This window comes from Panthera onca, chromosome A2, assembly GCF_046562875.1.
Source record: "Panthera onca isolate mPanOnc1 chromosome A2, mPanOnc1 haplotype 2, whole genome shotgun sequence".
In the NCBI taxonomy this organism is placed as follows: domain Eukaryota; kingdom Metazoa; phylum Chordata; class Mammalia; order Carnivora; family Felidae; genus Panthera; species Panthera onca.
In genome coordinates, this window is record NC_138340.1 from 116,661,608 (window position 1) to 116,677,932 (window position 16,325).

Here is a 16,325-nt window from a genome sequence, read left to right on the forward strand (position 1 = left end):
AGATTCTGTGCCTCCCTCTCTCTCTCTGCCCCTCCCCCACTTGCACTCTGTATCTCTCTCTGTCTCTCTCTCTCTCAAAAATAAACAAACATTAAAAAAAATTTTTTAAAGGAAAACCCAGTAATAAACCCACAATTATATGGTCAATTAATCTTTGATGAAGCAGGGGAAAATATCCAATGCGAAAAGGACAGTCTCTTCAACAGATGGTTCTAGGAAAACTGGACAGCCACATGCAAGAGACTGAAACTGGACCACTTTGTTACACCGTACACAAAAATAAATTCAAAGTAGATGAAAGAACTAAATGTGAGACCTGACACCATAAAAATGCTAGAAGAGAACACAAGCAGTGAGGTCTTTGACCTCAGTCATAGCAACATTCTTCTAAATATGTCTCCTGAGGCAAGGGAAATAAAAGCAAAAATAAACTATTGGGACTCCATCAAAAGGACACACAGCTGCAGACTCCCAGACCAGTGCTCTTTCTGCTACACTGCTCTGAAAACTGACAGTGAGAGGCAGAGGGTGCACAAGCGCTCTGGAGAAACACGGCCGGAGCTGCTTTTCAACATCTCCCCGGGAACAGAGATTGAGACATTGAAAAAAGCCAGAAGATGGTGGTTGGCCTACTATTGGGAGAGTATGAAGTGAGAATTACTAACGCACAGAAACACAGATGTATGCTGATGATTAAATCATTAGCAGTTTAGGTATTTTCTTTCAAAAAGTTTTGATTCATTGGCTGCGGCCACAGTGAAAGAGGTACGGGGTCACAGACGGGACTTGGTGGAAAACTACAAAGGCTGCTCAGACGAGGTCCATGCACTGTGCTTGGAAGCTTAGTTTTGTTCTTCTGACACTTCACCAAGCACATCTGGCTTCTCTGTGGACAACCAGTGTCCTCCAGTATACAGACGCAGCCAGACACCCCCACGCCCCCCGAGGTGTGACGCGAGTTGAATTGCGGTAAACCTCCCCTAGAATCCTGAAATGCAGGAGCCAGTGCTGTTTCCATCTGCCCATTTAGCCCTCCAGGGTAACCCGTCTCCCCCTTTCAAGTCTGTGCACTCCTGGAGGGAAAGGGCACAAAGTGGCACCTCACCTGTGTCTGTGCTGCCCCTCCAGGTGCCGCACTGGGCACTCTGGCCCCGAGAATGGTTCACCACCAGCTGCTCACCCCAAGTTTGTTCAGCCTTGAAAGCCTGGTGCTAGTGGATGGAATGGGCAGGCCTAGCCCCACAGACGAGTCTCTCGGCCAATCCTGGTAACCCCATTGTTTTTAGCAGGGAGTTGGGTAGGATAGGCCAATGTAGCAATTCTGGCCATTGAGACCTGAGGAAAACCTGCTGGGGGATCCCACGAGGCCTTTTCCTCACTCTTAAAAAGAAGTACAAGAAAGAGACTGCTTTTCTGCCTCTGGACCTTGTGGTCTACAATGCGGTCATTTGGGGACCAAGAGGAGAGGTAAGGCTGCTGAGATACGCAGTGCATGGGGATTGGGGCCCCAGGGGGCCACTGGATTAACCATCCACCATTAACTTGGGTTAAGGGTGGCTCATCCTACCTCACAATGATATCCTATGTGAGGTTCTCTGCCACCAGAGGCACCCTAAGAGGCTTGTGAAGTTCTTGTCACCTGTATTTCACAGGGTGACAAGAAGCGCGGAGGCCTCATAAGCCAATGACCCGAAGGCACACAGCTAATAAGGGACAGGATGAGAATGCACCCGAGTGTGTCCATCCCCACAACCCTGTGCCCTTCTGTCTTCCCTCTCCCTCCAAGACCTCCGCTGGGCCTTCCATACAGAAAGTACTAAATACATGCTTGTTAACACACAAGCAGCCTTTCTGCTCCTCAGAGCCTAGCAGCAGGCCCTCTCAGCCACCCATAGCCTGGCTCCTCACCGCCAACCAAGAGTCTCTATTTCAACCATAAAAGAAACTTCCTGCACACCAGAGATACTGAACCCAGAGCTGGGGTCAGGAAGCCTCAGAAACCTAAACTACTGCACCCTGGGGCCTCCACTTTAATACAATGAGAAAAGCCTCGCTCTTTCTCTCACTTGGTGGTGACTTCGGGATTGTCAATTGCCCGAAAAAACTGAAAGTCAAGGCACAAGGCTCACCGCACATGATTACCAACATGACCACGTGACCCCCACACTGCAGTGGCTCCACCTCTGTTCACATTGTAGTCTGTGTGACACCTCATCTCGCTTGCATACAACCCAGGGAGAGAGGACAAAACTCCTGAGCAATTACAGACATTCAGCTTCCACACAGACCAATTCAGTCACTGCCACCGCTTCTGAGATGCTCCAGGTCTACAAGATGATAAACCAAGTAAAGCTGGTGCACAGAGCTGAGTTCATGCAGGAGCCCTTTGGACATTTTTCTCCTTCAGAGCTCCGTGCTTCAGCAGCTAGACCTGAAAAATCATGTGTTATGTGGACCTGGGCTTAAATGCCAAGTCCAGGCAAACTAATTAACTTCAGCGATTGAGGCTCTTCAGATGTAAAGTGAACATGAACCAATTATTCTCTCAACCAAATGCTATTTAGCATGCAGCAGACACTGTGCAGGGCCAGAGGTGAGCTGGAGGGTGTGCTGGGAGGAACACAGACACGGGATCAGGCAGGTACAACATATGTTACCCCATAGAGTAACACTGGTTTGTGCCCCAATAGGGGAATCCCTGGGTGACATGGCTCCTGAAGGCAGTGGGGGCTATTCTGAGGAACTGGCCAGAAGCAGAGGAGGGGAGTCTACATGTGTCCTTCTGTGCCTCTGTGGGGACAGGAGTGAAGGAGCTGTCAGACATGGCCTGAGGTGAAAAGAGCTTGGGGCTTAATCCCAGGAATTGAAATAAGTTCCAGGGACTGGCCTGAGAGTGTGAGGAGAGAATGGTGGGAGAGGACACTGAAACGCAAAAGCTGGGCCATGTCAACCAGAGGAGGGTATGGACGCCATCCTAGGACAGTGGACAGCACAGCAGGGCATGAGCCAGGAAGGGACACGATCCAACCCATGGCCTGTGGAGAATCTACTGGGAGGGGTGACAGAGGGGAGGACATCCACCAGGAGACCTGGTGGACATCCACCAAACAGATGGTAGAGGCCAGCACCAGGAAGTGGTTGTGAGGCTAGGGCAATAGTAACAGGTAGGAGAGATACTGAAGAGGTAGAACCAACTAGTGAGGGACTAGGTGTAGGAGAGAAGGTGAGGAAGGAGCCACGTCTGGTACTCAGATTTCTGGCTGAGATAACTGGACTTAAGCCTCACCAACCAGCATCTCAGGAGGAGTCAGATCAAGAAGGAGGTTTAGGATGCCTGGGCGGCTCAGTCGGTTGAGCGTTCGACTTCAGCTCACATCCTGATCTCGCGGTCCGTGAGTTCAAGCCCCGCCTCAGGCTCTGTGCTGACAGCTCGCCTGGAGCCTGCTTCAGATTCTGTCTCCTTCTCTCTCTGCCCCTTCCCTGCTCACAGTTTCTCTTTCTCTTTCTCTCTCTCTCTCTCTCTCTCTCTCTCTCTCTCTCTCTCTCTCTCAAAAAATAAACAAACATTAAAAACATTTTTTTAAAAAGGAGTAATGGGTACAGTCCATGTGTCAGACCCCACATGAAGAGCTCAGGTGGGATAAACATTTGCTCATCTGAACTCGAACCCTGATTTGTTCCAGGCGATCCAATTTTGAATACCACGTCTCATCAATTTTAAAACACACATTTTTTTTCCACATCTTCACATATCTGAAATCAGGATGTTTTAAAATTGACAGGTGACATGGCTTAACTTGCAGTGTTCTTTCTTAGTGGTATGCAAAATAGTGGTGCATCTTACAACAGATGACATCTGGGATTTGATGAAATAGGACAATGTCTACCAATTGTAGAAGAGAATAGTACTTGAACATCTCTCCTCAGGACTTAAATCGTACCTAGTTCCACAAAGATCTGAAATAACCTGTCAAAGTAAAGCTCATAGGACAGGATGGTTTCTGTAAAAAAAAGAAAAACAAAAAACAAAAAACAAAACACACAAACCACTCCCAGGATCAAATATGTGAAAGAATCCCCAGAAAACCCTCATCTCCCCCATGAGGGGTTATTAGTTAGCTATGATTATACTGTGGATAAAAATAACAGAAGGTCAAGCAAGCTTCCAGGAGCCCCCAGTTCTAAGAACTATGATCAAAACCAGGAGACAGAATAATTTGAAAAAAATAACAAGTTGACTGACTTTCAAAGAGCACAGAGATGGGTGTGGCCAGGCGGGGATCGGGGGGAGCAGGGTTGGTCTCAGAAAAGACATCTTTCAAGAATAGTAGACTTGGTGGGTCCTTGAAAGCTCACCAAGACAAAGCTATTAACGTCTTACTGATGTTGTTCAAGGGCTTCGTACATCTTTATTCAAGAACTTAACAAGCACCTCCTGGAACAAAACGTGAAGAACAGCTTACTGCTTTCCAGACTTCATGGCACAGCTACATGTCTGGTCCACACTCATTTTGAGAGAAGCCAGGCTGTTGCCACAGGCACAGACCAGAGCCTCCCCCGCTTTCACTGAAGGTAGTTAGTCTTTCCATGGCAGGGTTCCCAATGGAGGCTACACGGCTGCCTGTTTCCTCCAAGATGTGAAGATCAGAAATGCTACACATTAGAAACTCCAAGGACTTGACTTTATTTCTCTTCTGAAACTCAGCATCTCCCTGCTCTATTATCAAAGACTAAGTCACACATTTACCTCTGACAGCTCTGACCTTCCTGGCTTGAATACCCAAGCTCTACGTGGGACAAGTAATAATTTTTGCACTGGTTATGGAGGTGTTCACACTAACAGCAACATGCAAAGATGACTTGGCACATGCCATGCTTTGTTTGTATTCTCTCATTTCACACACATACCTTGGGAGCACTAGTCCTATTTTATTAATGAAATCTGGGGCATCGAAGGAGAAAAAGACGGCTCCTATGTCTTGGTTTAAAGCAAAAGATCTCTTTTAAGCCAGGAGTGGGAGAAGATGATATATGACTGCCTGTTACACCACTCTTTATACTTCTGTATGTATGTTTCCACAGTTTGGTTTTTTTTTTTTTTTTTTTCATTTTAAAAATGAGCCTGTAGTTTACCACTCCATGAGTGGCCAAAAATACCCCTCCCACCAACACCAAGAGAAAAGCATGAAGAGATGCTCCTGGCTGCTCCCACCCCCAGACCTCAGGATGCCCTCCCCTGGTTTGACTACTTAAAGGCTAACTGCGAAGGAGAAACAAAGAAAAAAAGAGAATAAAGGAAAGGACTAAGGTCAGGATACTCCTGTTCTCTAAGTATGTGTGGTCCTAAGTCTTTAAATTGTTAGGCACAAACTCTATTTAAAATAATGATGCCCGGGGGAGGCTGGGCAGCTCAGTCAGTTGAGAATCTGACTCTTGATTTCGGCTCAGGTCACAATCTCACAGTTTATGATTTTGAGCCCCACATCGGGCTTTGTGCTGACAGCACAGAACCTGCTTGAGATTTGCTGTGTCCTTCTCTCTCTGCCTCTCCCCTGCTGGTTCTCTCTCTCTCAAAATAAATAAATAAAGTTTAAAATAAAAATGATGCCTGCACAGAGACAAGCACTAAGACAAAAGGATTTCCAAACTATCTACTGACCACAGGGAAATTTATCTTGTTGGAAAGACCAGTTCCAACTTCATTGCATAGCTGCTTTAAGAAAGACATGGGCCCTTGATGGGGCACCTGGGTGGCTCAGTCGGTTAAGCATCCGACTTCAGCTCAGGTCGTGATCTTGCAGTTCATGAGTTTCAGCCCTGTGTCAGGCTCTGTGCTGACAGCTCAGAGTCTGGAGCCTCTTCAGATTGTGTGTGTGTGTGTGTGTGTGTGTGTGTGTGTGTGTGTGTGTGTCTGCCCCTTCCCCGCTTACACTCTATTTCTCTCAAAAATAAACATTAAAAAAAATTAAAAAAAAAAAAAGACAGATATGGGCCCTCAAAACCCTGAACTCAAAGAACTTTTAAATAAGGTAACAGTTGATGCCACTTTGAAACTCATGAGGGGTGCCTGGGTGGCTCAGTGGATCCCTCTCTTGATATCAGCTCAGGTCATGATCTCATGGTCATCAGATCGAGCCCTGTGTCGGGCTCCATGCTGAGCATGGAACCTACTTGAGATTCCCTCTCCCAAAATAAACAAACTTAAAAAAAAAAAAAAAAAAGAAAGAAAGAAAAGGAAAGAAACAGTACTCATGAGAGCTACTGTAGTAACTTTAGAGAGGTCAAACGTGGGCCATAATAAAGCATAGCATTTAACATTTTGTGTGTGTAGGGGAGCCTGGGTAGCTCAGTTAGTTAGGCCGCTGACTTCGGCTCAGGTTATAATCTAGCAGTTTGTGAGTTCGAGCCCCGCATCGGGCTCTGTGCTGACAACCCAGAGCCTGGAGCTTGCTCCAGATTCTGTCTCTTCCCCTCTCTCTACTCCTCCCCTGCTCAAGCTCCATGTCTATCTCTCAATAATAAATAAATGTTAAAAAAAAAATTAAAATTTTGTGTATGTAAAACTTTGGTATTTGGAAGTATTTAGATATAATAAGATTGAGTGTGATTTTGAAATATTTTAAATTATTATGAAGGTTTGTCATTGCCATACTAGTGCTTGCAAGATCTATAATTTATAAGTTGGAATTCTTTTCTTTTAAAGTAGACTCCACGCCATACGTGGGGCTTGAACTCATGACCCTGAGATCAAGAGTCGCATGCTCTGCCAACTGAGCCAGCCAGGCACCCCTGTAAGTTGGAATTCTTAATGAAGAGCCAAACTTCTAATTATCACACATTCATGCGGAATTTTAATCTGTTCTACCAGAATTTGCTTTACAACACAACACAGAATGAGAATGGTATCTGCTCTAGAAATCAGCTGAAACCAAGGCCTGAACTCAGGGAGAAGGGCTGACACACTCTGTAGTCCACTCACTTCTAACATTTACCCAGGAGGAAACCCGCAAAGATCATCTAGGCCTGTGACTTCACCAACAGCTGAGGAAACTGAGGCCAGCAGCAGAAGTGACATACCAAGTTCCAGAAGTTATTTACCAGGAATAAACTTCCCCAAGACCCTAGGAGATTAGAAGCAATAAATCAGGTGCAGAGAGGGGTGGATTGTTGTGGTTATACTTAAGGCTTAACGTGGTAACAGATGGCCACTGACAAGGGAAGACAAGGCAGAAAAATGAGAGTTTATTACAAAATAATGATAGATCTGGGGCACCTGATCGGTCAGTACAGCATGTGACTTTTGATCTCAGGGCTGTAAGTTCAAGCCTCACATTGTAAGTTCAAGCCTCACAGTAGAGACTACTTAAAAATAAAATCTTTAAAACATTTTTAAAATGTTTTTTAATTTAAAATATTTTTATGTTTTTAATAATTATGTATCTCAAGAGTAAAACATGAGTCCTGGGGTACCTGGCTGGCTCACTCAGTTAAGTGTCTGACTCTTGGTTTTGGCTCAGGTCGTGATCTCACAGTTTGTGGAATCAAGCCCCACATCCAGCTCTGCACTGACTGTGGAGCCTGCTTGGGATTCTCTCTCTCTCTCTCTCTCTCTCTCTCTCTGCCCCACCCCTGCTCACATGCTCTTTCTCTCTCATTTTTTAAAAAACTTTTAAAAAAAATAAAAACATGAATACAAATCATTATGAAAAGATCAATAAATGTGGTAATCTCCATTTAAAAAAAAGAAGAAGAAGAAGGGACACTGGGTGGCTCAGTCAGTCCAGCATCTGACTCGTGATCTCAGCTCAGGTCATGATCTCACAGTTCATGAGTTCAGGCCCCATGTCAGGCTCTGCACTGATAGTGTGGAGCCTGCTTGGGATTCTGTTTCTCCCTCTCTGCCCTTCTCTTCTCTCTCTCTCAAAATAAATAAACAAACTTTAAAAAGAAAGACAAGAAGAAGAAGAAGAAGAAGCAGAAGAAGAGGAGGAGGAGGAGGAGGAGCAGCAGCAGCTCCTGATATATCTTAGCATGATTTTCAATTAAGAATGTTTTAAGATAGGAGCGCCTGGGTGACTCAGTGGGTTGAGCATCCGACTCTTGATTTCAGCTCAGGTCATGATCTTATTGTTCATGGGTTTGAGCCCCACATCCATCCCCTGCTTGGGATTCTCCCTCCCTCACTCTCTCTCTGTCCCTTCCCCACTCACTCTGTCTCTCAAAATAAATTAAAACAAAAAAAAATTTTTTTAAAAAAAGAATGTTTTAAGATAAATAGAGCTCTCATTCAAAGGGGTCAGCTCCAGGTGTCTGGAATGTTAAGTCCAATGGAATACCTTCATGCCCAACAATGCTAGATAAGGTTACATATACAGGCGCTTGTGTTTTCAAGGATAGATGAAGTTTGTTTTTGAGATGTACACATATCTCACAGACAATAAAGCTAATACTATGAATTCTGAGGGCTAAAATAACTTTTACACTGGTGACAACTTATCTAAATTACCTGAAATAAAAATGACTGACTGCAAATAAGCCCTCAAGAACGTACAGCACTTAAGCATTACTAATTACCACTCCCAAGGCCACATGTATGGCAAAGAGCACCTTATCAATCCAATGATGTTGCACGAGTCCAAAGACAGGTAGATGATGTGGATAAGAATTTATGACTCCAGTTTGAAGAAAGAAGAATATTAGCTTTACATGATCTCTATCCCGTGATTGGGAGGGTCTACCCTTGCCATCCCTCTCCTCCCCTGCAGCTTACCTTTCCTTCTAATAACAGAACAAGGAAGAGGTGACTGCTGTAAGGCACATCTTCCATTTCTAGATGTCAAATGTGTTCTTTTACAATGTTCCTGGTGTCACCTCCATCCTCGGCCCCAGGCCATCCCTTCCCCATCACCTCTACAATGAATGGGTTTCTAATGACGCTCCTGAGGTGATCTCACCCCTGCGTACAGCACCTCCCGGTGGACAGGGCTAGCTAGGCACCGGGCTTGCAAAGGCGTGCACCTGGTCCACTGGAAACCTGAATTCATGCTTGACCTTTCGTCCTGTGCTAGAACTGCAGCGACTTTTACCTCTGCCAGTTTCTTTGCCTCACAGTCACTGACACACAATTTTAGAAGAAAGAACAGGAGCTCTGGAGCCAGGAAATCCTGGGATGAATCCCAGATCCAGCATCCAAATTGAGCTATGGGACTGGAAACAAGTTACTTTTCCTTCCTGAGCCTTAGATCCTTAATTGTAAAAGAAGAGAGCTGTGCAGAGCAAATGCACACTTTATGTCGGTGCCATCAAGTGTCTGGCACACAGTGGGTGCCTCCCTATAATCCCGCTTACAACTGCTGACAATAACTTCTTTCTCTTCACAATATTTTCTCCCATCTCTACTCACTGAGCCCTCTCCTTATGCTTCCTGTCGGCACTATCTTCCACACCTGAATCATGAAGAGGGTTTGGAAAACCCATACTGGGAAATGTGATTATAAGCATTGCCAAAGGTGGTTCATAAAATAGAAATAACAAAACTGCAAAACAGGGCTAACCAATGGAAGAGGTCTGATGACTGAGAAACAGAAGCCCCCCAACACTCCCAGCCCACCTGCCCTTCTTCCCCCTTATTTACCAGACTTAGCAAATGAAAATGCACAACGCGCAAATAAATTTTATTTCCAGGTAAACAGCAAGTATTTCTCTGGTATGTCCCAAGTATTGGAGTAGAAAAGGAAAATGTTTCTCTAGCAAAGAAAAAAAAGCCATAGGGAAAGGAAAATAAAAACTATGACTATCAGAGAAAGAAGAGGCTGTCCCTTCCACCCAGTATCACCAGACAGAGCTTAAAGTTCTCTGACCAAAGGGAGATTCCTGCCGAGTCTTAGGATCCTAGAAAGTACCAGAAGGAAGTGGATACTGGCCAAGGTACCCATTAAGCACCAGACCTTAGTGAATGAGTTTTGAAGACAGCAGCTGCCCCAACATTCTCAATGTCTATACAAAATCCACCCACTAAATGCTTGATATAGGACTTTTATGGTATTATTTACACATTACTTTTTTAAACCTAATTTTGTTCAATTAGAGAATGTATTTTTATTTCCTATAATTCTTTTGCTATGTTAGAAAAGCAAAGATAAATCACCTATACTTAAAGGTGAGTTTTCTCTTTATTTGGAGATGCATTTTCTGTTTTCAAAGAAAAAGGGTAAAGAGAAGAAAAGGGTGATAAAACTACACAGGAAAACATACCTAGGATAATGTACAAACCGAAACATCTCTCATGAGGATTACTGCAATAACCTCTCGATGGGACTCCCTGCCTCTGCCTATCAGTCTCTTCTCCATCCAGCAGCCAGAATGATCCTTCTAAAAACTTAAGTCCCATCATGTCACTTCTTTGCTCCAAGTCTTCTGGCAGCTTCCCATCTTACTCTGCATGAGAACTAGTCCTTCTAGCAGCCTGTAAGTCCCTGCAGGACCTGCCATCTGCTCCTTTTACCCCCTCTGACTCTCCTTCTCCTGCCCAGCTTACTTAGTTCCAGCCACACTGACCTCTGCCCAGAACATGCTTGCCCAGGATACCCCTATACTCGAATCTATCCTCCTTCAAATCTATGCTTTGATGTCAACTTCCCCACAATGCCTTCTCTGGCTACTTTTCCAAATCATAGCTCCCATTCCTAGCATGCCCAATTCCCCCCATTTCCTGCTGAATTTTTCTCCAATCCACCAATCCCCATCAACCCACTATAGATTTTACTAAATTGTATGTTTGTGTCTCTCCTCACTGGAATGTAGAGAAGAAATGTTGGCATATTGTTCACTACAGCATCCCAAGCACGCTGAATGGTACATGGCACACAGTAGACACTTGACAAAATTATTGAGTGTTCAATAAACAAAGTAAAAATAATGAGTTACACTGGATAAAATGTATTTACTACAAGCTAAACAATGAAAAACTATGGGGTTTTCTTCAAGATTTCAAAGTTGAAGACCAGCTCCTCTGCTGAAGTCCCTAATTTGCTTTTTTTTTTTTTTTTCCTAAGCAGAAAATTAGCAGGAGCCGGAGGGGAATGTCATTTTCCCACTTCTGATACCAATATTCAAAAATGTAGGGCATAGCATACTCTCCTTGTTACCATTTTATAAATAGTATAATTGTAATAAAAAAAGGAACATATTTTCCTAAAGTAACATCCTTTTAGAGTGCTTCCCTTAAATGTAAGTGGACTAATATGCCAATAAAAATGCAAAGAGTGGCTGAATGGATTAAAAAAAAAATCCAGATCCATCTATATACTGCTTATAAGAGACTCACTTAAAATGTAAAGACACATAAACTGACAGTAAAGGGTTGGAAAACGATATTGCATGTAAATGGAAACCAAAAGAGGGGCATCTGGGTGGCTCAGTCAGCTGAGCGTCTGACTCTTGGTTTTGGTTCAGGTCATGATCTCACAGTTCTGGAGTTTGAGCCCCACATTGGGCTCCGCACTGAAAGTGTGGAGCCTGCTTGGGGTTTCTCTCTCCCCCTCTCTCAAAAAATAAACAAACAAAATTTTTTTAAAAATGGAAACGAAAGAAAGTTGGGCCAGTTATACTTATACCTCAAGGAACTAGAACAAAAAACTGTAAATAATGCTCTTCTTTGTTATTAATGTTAAAGGAGTCAACCCAACAAGAGGATATAACATTTGTAAATATTTATGCATCTAACATAGTGGAGCACCTAAACACATAGAGCAAATATTAATAGACCTAAAGAAATAGACAGCAATACAATTACAGTATGAGACTTTAACAACCCACATTCACCAATGGATAGATCATCTCAGACAAATTATCAGTAAGGAAACATCAGCTTTAGAGGACACATTAGACCAGAAGAACTTAACAGATACATACAGAACATTCTATCCAAAAGCGGCAGAATACACATTCCTCTCAAGTGCATCTGGGACATTCTCAAGGATAGACCAGAGGTTAGGCCACAAGTCTTAGTAAATTTATCAAGAATCTGTTTTGACCATTATGATAAAACCAATTACCAGAAGAAAACTGGAAAATTCACCATTATGTGGACATTAAATGACATGCTATGGAACAACCAATGGGTCAAAAATGAATCAAAAGACAAAAAAAAATACCTTGAGACAAATGAAAACAGAAATACAACACATCAAAACTTATGGGATGCAACAAAAGCAGTTCTAAGAGGGAAGTAATTATCAATAAATGCCTACACTTCAAGAAACAAGATCCCAAATAAACAACTTAACATTACACCTCAAGGAACTAGAAAAAGAACAAAGCCCAAACTTAAGAGAAGAATGGAAATAACAAAATCAGAGCAGAAATAAATGAAATAGGGACCAATAAGACAACAGAAAAGATCGATGAAATTATGGGCTGGTTCTCTGGAAAGATAGACAAAATTGACAAACTTGTAGCTAGACTCACCAAGAAAAGGATTCAAATAAAATCAGAAATCAAAGAGAAGGTATTACAACTGGTACCACAGAAACACAAAAGATCATAAAAGACTACAATGAACAATTATATGCCAACAAACGGGACAACCTAAAAGAAACGAATACCTAGAAACATACAACCTACCAAGACTGAACCAGGAAAAAAAGTAAAAATCTAAACAGACCAATTACTAATAAGGAGATTGTAGTAGTATTCAAAATCTCCCAACAAACACAAGTCCAGGACCAGATAACTCCATGGGTGAATTCTACCAAACATTTAAAGAATAGCAATCCTTTTCAAATTCTTCCAAATAATAGAAAAGAACACTCTTCCAAACTCATTTTATAATGCCAGAATTACCCTGATACAGAACGTAGACAACAACACCACAGAAAAGAAAATTATATGCCACTAGGGTAACAGATATTAACAAGACTTATTGTGGTGATCATTTCATAACGTATACAAATATCAAATCTTTATGTTGTACACTTGAAACTAACATAATGTTGCATGTCAATTATACCTCAGTTTAAAAAAAGAAAAAAATTACAGGCCAATATCCATGATGGACATAGATGCATAAATCTTCAACAAAATATTAGCAAACCAAATAAAACACCACATTAAAGGATAATACATAATCAAGTGGGATTTACACCAGGGATACAAGAATGGTTCAATATGCATGAATCAATCAATGTGATACACCACCTTCACCAAATGTAAGGTAACAATAATATGATCACCTCAATAGGTGCAAAAAAAAGCACTGTCGACAAAATTCAGCATCCCTTTATGAGAACACCTCTCAACAAAGTAGGTACAGAGGGAACATACCTCAATTAAAAGGCCATATATGACAAGCTCACAGCTAACATCATACTCAACAGTGAAAATCTGGAAGCTTTACCTGTAAGAGCAGGAACAAGACAAAGATGCCCACTCTCACCACTTTACTCAACATAGTCTGGGAAGTCCAAACCAGAGTGATGAGGCAAGGAAAAGAAATAAAATGCATCCAAACAGGAAAGGAAGAAGTAAAACTACCACTATTTGCATATGACATGACATTACAGAGACAGCCCTAAAAACTCCACCAAAAAACTGTTAGAACTAATAATTCAGTAAAGTTCCAGGATACAAAATCTATACGTAAAAATCTGTTGCATTTCTATATACTAATAATGAACATTCAAAAAGAGAAATTAAGAAAACAATTCCATTTATAATTGCATAAAAATAAAACACTTTAGAATAAATTTAAGAAGGTGAATATTCTGTACACTGAAAACTGTAAGACACTGATAAAATAAGTTGAAAAAGAAATAAATAAGATATTCTGTGTTAACAGATTGAAAGATACTGTTAAAATGTCCCTACTACCCAAAACAATCTACAGATTTAATGTAATTCCCATCAAATTCCAATGCACTTATCACAGAAACAAAAAAAACAATTCTAAAATTTAAATGGAACCAGAAAAGTCCCTGAGTAGCCAAAGCAATCTTTTTTTTTTTTTAATTTTTTTTAATGTTTATTTATTTTTGAGACAGAGAGAGACAGAGCATCAATGGGGGAGGGTCAGAGAGAGAGGGAGACACAGAATCCGAAGCAGGCTCCAGGCTCTGAGCTGTCAGCACAGAGCCCGACGCAGGGCTCGAACTCACGGACAGCGAGATCATGACCTGAGCCGAAGTCGGACGCTCAACCGACTGAGCCACCCAGGCGCCCCACAAAAGCAATCTTAAAAAAAGAAGAACAAAGCTGGAGGCATCACATGGCCTCATTTCAAACTATATTACAAAACTGCAGTATTCAAAACAGTATGGTACTGGTGTAAGAACAGACATATAGATCAATGGAACAGAATAGAGAGCCCAGAAATAAACCTATGCATATATATGTGGTCATTTAATTAATTACAAGGGAGCCAAGAATATACAATGGAGAAAGAACAGTCTCTTCAATAAATGGTGTGGGGAAAACTGGACAGTCACATGCAAAAGAATAAATCTGGACCACTATCTTACACCATACACAAAAATTAACTCAAGGGATGCCTGGGTGGCACAGTTGGTTGGGCGTCCGACTTCAGTTCAGGTCACAATCTCACGGTTCTTGAGTTCGAGCCCCGCATCAGGCTCTATGCTGACAGCTCAGAGCCTGGAGCCTGCTTCAGATTCTGTGTCTCCCTCTGTCTGTGCCCCTCCCCCACTCACACTCTGTCTCACTGTCTCTCTCAAAAATAAAGATTTTTTTTTTAATTTTTTTTAACGTTTTATTTATTTTTGAGACAGAGAGAGACAGAGCATGAACGGGGGAGGGGCAGAGAGAGAGGGAGACACAGAATCGGAAGCAGGCTCCGGGCTCTGAGCCATCAGCCCAGAGCCCGAAGCGGGGCTCGAACTCACAGACCGGACCGCGAGATCGTGACCTGAGCTGAAGTCGGACGCTTAACCGACTGAGCCACCCAGGCGCCCCAAAAATAAAGATTAAAAAAAATTTTTTTTAATTAACTGAAATGGGTTAAAGATTTGAATGTTACACCTGAAACCATAAAAGTCCTAGAAGAAAACATAGGTGGTAAGTTCCCTGGCATTGGTCTTGGCGATGACTTTTTGAATATGACACCAAAAGCAAAAGCAACAAACATAAAAATAAACAAGTGGGACTACATCTAAACTAAAAATCTTCTGCACAGAAAAGGAAACCATCACCAAAATGAAAAAGCAACCTACTGAATGGGAAAAAATATTTGCAAATCACATACCTGATACAGGGTTAATATATAAAATAAAGAGCTCATACAATTCAATAGCAAAAAAGAAATCCAATTTTTTAAATGGGCAGATCTGAATAGATATTTTTCCAAAGAAGACCTACAGATAGCCAATGACCACACAAAAAGATGCTTATCACCACTAATCATCAAGGAACTGCAAATCAAAACCACAATGATATATCACCTCCCACCTGTTAGAATAGCTAATATCAAAAAGGCAAGAAATAACAAGAGTTGGAGGGGATGTGGAGAAATGGGAACCTTGGCTCTGTTGGTGGAGTCATGAACTGGTGCCACCACTATGAAAAACAGTATGAAGGTCCCTCAAAAATTTAAAATAGAACTACCATATGATCCAGAAATTTCACTTGCGGGTATTTATGTAAAGTATTTAAACAATCTGCACTCCATGTTCACTGCAGCATTATTTACAACAGCTAAAATATAGAAACAATCTAAGTGTCCATATATGGATGAATAGATAAGAAAATAGGGCATATATGTTATATTGTGATTTATAGTAAGAAATATATAGTCTTTAAACTTGGTCTTTAATCCAGTTTCTGGCATAGAGCTCCTAAAACCCTTGGAATTTCCTGTGGCTTTTGGAAAGCCCTTAGGTAACCTACAGATGGGGTCTGGTTATCTGGGGGAGCCAACAGTGTAATTACAAGGTTTTAACTTTCAGTACCCCCACCCCAATCTCTAGGGTGGGGAGAGGGGCTGAAGGTTGAATCAGTCATCACTGGCCAATGATGATTTAATCAATCATGGCTATGTAATAAAGCCTCTCTAAAAACCCAGACAGCATTCAGAGAGTTTCCAGATTAGTGAACACGTGAAGATTTGGAAAGAGTGGTGACCTGGAGAGAGCATGGAGGCTCCACGCCCTTTTCCCCTACCCAACCCTATGTATCCCTTCCACCTGGATGTTCCTAAGTTATATCCTTTTATAATAAACCAGTGACCTAGTATGTAAAATGTTACCGAGTTCTGTTAGCTTCTCTAACAAATTAATTGAACTCAAGAAAGGAGTCATAGGAATCTGGTTTTTAGC

The 16,325-nt window shown here is 42.1% G+C and overlaps 1 protein-coding gene across 2 annotated transcripts in view; it reads right to left on the bottom strand.

Annotated features, from left to right (window-relative positions):
* Positions 1-16,325, bottom strand: part of GSDME (gasdermin E) — a 65,122-nt gene that overhangs the window by 36,534 nt on the left and 12,263 nt on the right. The gene's annotated exons all lie outside the window — the stretch shown is intronic.